General features: G+C 42.3%; 2 non-coding genes across 2 annotated transcripts; both read right to left on the minus strand.

Moving 5' to 3' along the window:
• Positions 1–212: 212 nt before the first annotated feature.
• LOC125076420 lies at positions 213–369 on the minus strand. Its single transcript, XR_007120383.1, has one exon. It is a non-coding gene; the product is annotated as a 5.8S ribosomal RNA (ribosomal RNA).
• Positions 370–826: 457 nt separating this feature from the next.
• LOC125076422 lies at positions 827–2,729 on the minus strand. Its single transcript, XR_007120385.1, has one exon. It is a non-coding gene; the product is annotated as a small subunit ribosomal RNA (ribosomal RNA).
• Positions 2,730–5,811: the final 3,082 nt, after the last annotated feature.

The following is a 5,811-nucleotide window of genomic DNA, read 5'->3' on the forward strand; positions in this document are numbered from 1 at the left end:
AAACGTAAACATACATACACATCGTATTTGTTATATTTGAACGGACCGAGAACGAGATTTATATTAAGTATATTTAAACACGTAATATAACACATCGAACGCGGATACCGTCATATGTTCGAGAAACGTCAGTCAGTCTATTGAGTCGGTTACGAAATAATAGACATTACGACATTAAACATTGAACAGTGTGGTTTATATTTTTATACAGCCGGCCCTCAGACAGGAGTGGTCCTGGATGTTTCTCCACGGACCGCAATGTGCGTTCGAAATGTCGATGTTCAAATGTGTCCTGCAGTTCACACTATGACGCGCAGTTAACTGCGTTCTTCATCGACCCGCGAGCCAAGTGATCCACCGTCCAGGGTAATGGTTTTTAATTTGTTTTATTTTTATAATTTCTACGATCACTCGAACGATTCTATACGCCAGTGATATGAGTTTATTTTTTTTTTATTTTTTTTTTTTTTTTCGTTTTTTTCTCTTATTTTTAGTATACAGAGAAAAATTCAAAAAATTAAAAAAAAAAAAAAAAAAAGTTAAAAAAAAAAAAAAGTACAAAAAAAAAAAAAAGAAATATACATTTTATTTGAAGATGACGATGTGCGTTAACACATCGTACTTTCCTCGAAATCGATATCGAAAAATATCAGAATAGGACGCGTTACACGACTCTGGACTCTGACTCGGACACACTGCTGTGTGAGAGAGAGAGAGTGAGAATCGCGTCCTCGCATCGAAACGACACATTCCGAACGTCGATATTTGTGTTTTAGAATTTTATTATCGTTCATTATCGCACTCTTTCGAGATTGATAATTTACGTTAATGATCCTTCCGCAGGTTCCCCTACGGAAACCTTGTTACGACTTTTACTTCCTCTAAATGATCAAGTTTGGTCAACTTCCCAGCAACGCCGACGGCCGTGAAGCCACCGCGTGTCGGTCCGAAGACCTCACTAAATCATTCAATCGGTAGTAGCGACGGGCGGTGTGTACAAAGGGCAGGGACGTAATCAACGCGAGCTTATGACTCGCGCTTACTAGGAATTCCTCGTTTATGGGGGATAATTGCAAACCCCAATCCCCAGCACGAAGGAGTTTCAACGGGTTGCCCGGGCCTCTAGGCCAGGGAGAACATGCTGATTCCTTCAGTGTAGCGCGCGTGCGGCCCAGGACATCTAAGGGCATCACAGACCTGTTATTGCTCAATCTCGTGCGGCTCGAAGCCGCCGGTCCCTCTAAGAAGAATTTTAATACGCCGCCAGTGAGTTGCTCGACCGAAATCGAGCACACCTAAATGACGACGCCTATTTAGCAGGCTAGAGTCTCGTTCGTTACCGGAATTAACCAGACAAATCGCTCCACCAACTAAGAACGGCCATGCACCACCACCCACCGAATCAAGAAAGAGCTATTAATCTGTCAATCCTTCCGGTGTCCGGGCCTGGTGAGATTTCCCGTGTTGAGTCAAATTAAGCCGCAGGCTCCACTCCTGGTGGTGCCCTTCCGTCAATTCCTTTAAGTTTCAGCTTTGCAACCATACTCCCCCCGGAGTCCAAAATCTTTGGTTTCCCGGAAGCTGCCCGCCGAGCCATTGTAGTAACGTCGGCGGATCGCTAGATGACATATTTACGGTTAGAACTAGGGCGGTATCTAATCGCCTTCGAACCTCTAACTTTCGTTCTTGATTGATGAAAACACCTTTGGCAAATGCTTTCGCTGATGTTCGTCTTGCGACGATCCAAGAATTTCACCTCTAACGTCGCAATACGAATGCCCCCAGTTATCCCTATTAATCATTACCTCGGAGTTCTGAAAACCAACAAAATAGAACCGAGATCATATTCTATTATTCCATGCACGAAATATTCAAGCGGCATTTTGAGCCCGCTTTGAGCACTCTAATTTGTTCAAAGTAAAATTGTCGGCCCATCTCGACACTCACTGAAGAGCACCGCGATAGGATTTTGATATTGAACCGGCGTTTTACCGCCGGCTCACCGACGATATGCTCCGCAGACGTGTCAGTATCACCGCGGATGCGGTGCACCGACAGCGCGGCGCACAAATGCAACTACGAGCTTTTTAACCGCAACAATTTTAGTATACGCTATTGGAGCTGGAATTACCGCGGCTGCTGGCACCAGACTTGCCCTCCAATTGTTCCTCGTTAAAATATTTAAAGTGTACTCATTCCGATTACGAGGCCTCGAAAGAGTCCCGTATCGTTATTTTTCGTCACTACCTCCCCGTGCCGGGAGTGGGTAATTTGCGCGCCTGCTGCCTTCCTTGGATGTGGTAGCCGTTTCTCAGGCTCCCTCTCCGGAATCGAACCCTGATTCCCCGTTACCCGTGACAACCATGGTAGTCGCAGAAACTACCATCGAAAGTTGATAAGGCAGACATTTGAAAGATGCGTCGCCGGTACTGGACCATGCGATCGGCAAAAGTTATCCAGATTCATCAAAATTAACGACTTCGGACGAGACGCCCTCCGTCGATTGGTTTTGATCTAATAAAAGCACTCATCCCATCACTGGTCAGAGTTCTGATTGCATGTATTAGCTCTAGAATTACCACAGTTATCCAAGTAACTGAGTAAGATCTAAGGAACCAAAACTGATATATTGAGCCATTCGCGGTATCGCCTTAATACGGCTTGCACTGAGACATGCATGGCTTAATCTTTGAGACAAGCATATAACTACTGGCAGGATCAACCAGGGAGCTAACCGAGACTTGTTGAAGTCGTCAATTACTCTTCTCGTTTCATATTCGCATATAAAATACACACAAACTTATGCATGCATGTACAATATACGCACAGTATGAAACGAGCGTCTCACCGTATCGTCGATCGCGTTAGACGCGATAGATTTTAACGGTTGACTCTTATAAAAATTTATATGAGACACAAACGCGCTTTAAGCACGCGCGCGCGCGTGCGCTATAATATATAACGCGACGACAGCGGCGGCGGCGGCGGCGGCGGAGGCGTCTTCACATAATGACACATAACGGTCACGAATTCGAACGTTCTAAACGAGATCGAGTTTTTTTTTCAAAATAACACTTCGCACACGACGTGTACGTATGTATTGTTCAACGATTATTATCGTAAAACATTGGGATCGACGCCCGGTGTTTGAGTGATCGTACCGATACTCGGGTTGTGTATTTTTTGTACATGATAAATGTAAAAATTAACAAAAAGAATTTTAGAAACGACCGTTCATATATAATATAAAAATTATACACACTATACGAATACACTGAATCTTTTAAGAACTCCGTCTCTAACGTTTTCTCATATCGTCGCGACGTCGCAGATCGACTACAATGAATCAACATTTATTCCATGAGGATAGATTGTAGCGAGAGCGACGACGACGACGATAAGAGGAAGAGCGCATGAGGCAGAGAGATCTACGTGCGTCCGTCGGTCGGCACAGTTTTACAGAACGAATAAGAATCTTTTTATCATTTTCACGTGTGTCAGTGAATATCCCCCAGCGGTCGAGACGAATCGTACGTACATACTTGTTGTTACACTACGTAAAGTATAATATAACGCGATACGACGAATCGAGAGACACGCCAGAAGACACGCAACAAAGACGACAAATGAAAACGATAATAACATTTTTTTCGTTATACAAGAGTACTGATCCGGTCACTTCGCGTCTAACATCAATTTTTGAATGTTCGACGTTCGAACCGTCACTACTCCATATATATGCCTGACGATGAGTATGACATTCGGCTCGTTCGAACGGAATGTATTTTTTTTTTTATTATTATTATTATTTTATTATGTTTCTCATATTCGATCTGATATCATAAGACGACGAACCCCAGAACACGCAGCCCTATCCGCCCCCCCCCCCTCCCCCTCCCCAACCCCCTCCCCCCCAACTGACACCCCAAACCCTCCAAAATCTCCAAAACTTCGATTATTTTGTTCTATATTTTTATAGATAGTATATGATTATATGATATTATGCAACGTCAATGCAACAACAACGACAACAACAACAACAACAACAACAACAACAATAAAAAAAAAAAGAAAAAAAAAAACAACAACAACAACAAAGAAAGTTGTATCTTCGTTTATTTAAATTTCACCGGTATTCGTTTATCGAAAAAAAAAAAATTTATAATTAAAATTATTATATTTTATAATTAAAATAATAATTATGACGATGACGAATAAATATAATAATAATAATAATAAAGAACATGACGCGATTTACGAATGCGTAAATAATGTTAATAATATAATTTTTAAGTTTCATATCAGTCTTGATACCTTAAAATATGTATAATGAAGTAATAAATAAATATAAATTATCTTTAAAAAAATATCCTGACATAAATGTATTGAATCTCTATAAAAAAATTAAAAAATAATCTAACGAACGCAACGAGCTCTACTCCTACTCTACGAACGTTTTCTCGAACGAAGTGCTCGATGAAAACGTCGAACGTTCGTGTATCGAAAGGAGAGTCGAGATAGAGCTCATATAATGTTAATGTTAATGTTAATGTTAATGTTAATGTATCGAAAATTATATATGTTAATTATTGATATTAAACGTATAAGAAGACTTACGTAATAATATAATAATGAAAATGACGCGAATTACGAACACGCGAGAGACACAGCACGCACAGACACCATCGATACACGAACTAATCGCAACGAACGGGACTCTAACGATTTCAGAGTGTTCGACGAAAACGTGGAACGTTCGTGTATTGAAGAAGTGAAGTCTATCGAGAAGATCATCTCATCCGCGTCCTCCTCCTCGAACTCTACGAGTTCGAGTTATATATATTTATCGAAAAATCATAAAAAATATAATATTCGTGTAATATTATAGAATAGATTTCTGATCTATATATATATACCAACCAACCAACAAACATACATGACTATCTCTTGTCGAACGCTAACTCACTAACACTCCTCCTCCTCTCGTAGAAAAATACAAATCTTCTCGTAATTATATATCTGTGTATTATTATAATAAATAAAATACACAAATATTATATTACAAGATTTGTGTCACGAGAGAGGAGAGAGAGTCGTGCGCGCGCGCGCTCTATCTCTCTCGATAGAGATACGTACATATATGCGTGCGCGTTGTTGTTGTGTCGTTTTTTTATCTCTGATACGTCCTCGGACGAATCACCTGGCGTAGGGCTGAGTCTCAACAGATCGCAGCACGACGCTGCTCTACCGAGCACAACACCCCGCCAGGAACGTAAGTCGTCTACAGACTATTCCGAGCCCCGACATCGAACTGAGGTATATTCGAAACTTCGGCGCCGTGATGCACGTGTGTAAGACCGCTCGCATCGATCGCCGCGTTCCAAATGGGCTTCGACGTCGCACCTTACGAATAAAGCGCGACTAGTAAAGTCACATCGTTTAGAGCCTCCCGACTCTCGGGCTCCACAGTGAGCATATCCTTGCCGGATCGGCTAGGCTGGCTTCGGCCTTAGAGGCGTTCAGGCATAATCCGCGGATGGTAGCTTCGCACCACCGGCCGCTCGGCCGAGTGCATGAACCAAATGTCCGAAACTGCGGTTCCTCTCGTACTGAGCAGTATTACTATCGCAACCGACGAGCCATCAGTAGGGGAAAACTAACCTGTCTCACGACGGTCTAAACCCAGCTCACGTTCCCTTTTGATGGGTGAACAATCCAACGCTTGGCGAATTTTGCTTCGCAATGATAGGAAGAGCCGACATCGAAGGATCAAAAAGCAACGTCGCTATGAACGCTTGGCCGCCACAAGCC

Source organism: Vanessa atalanta, unplaced genomic scaffold (genome assembly GCF_905147765.1).
Source record: "Vanessa atalanta unplaced genomic scaffold, ilVanAtal1.2, whole genome shotgun sequence".
Classification (NCBI taxonomy): Eukaryota; Metazoa; Arthropoda; class Insecta; order Lepidoptera; family Nymphalidae; genus Vanessa; species Vanessa atalanta.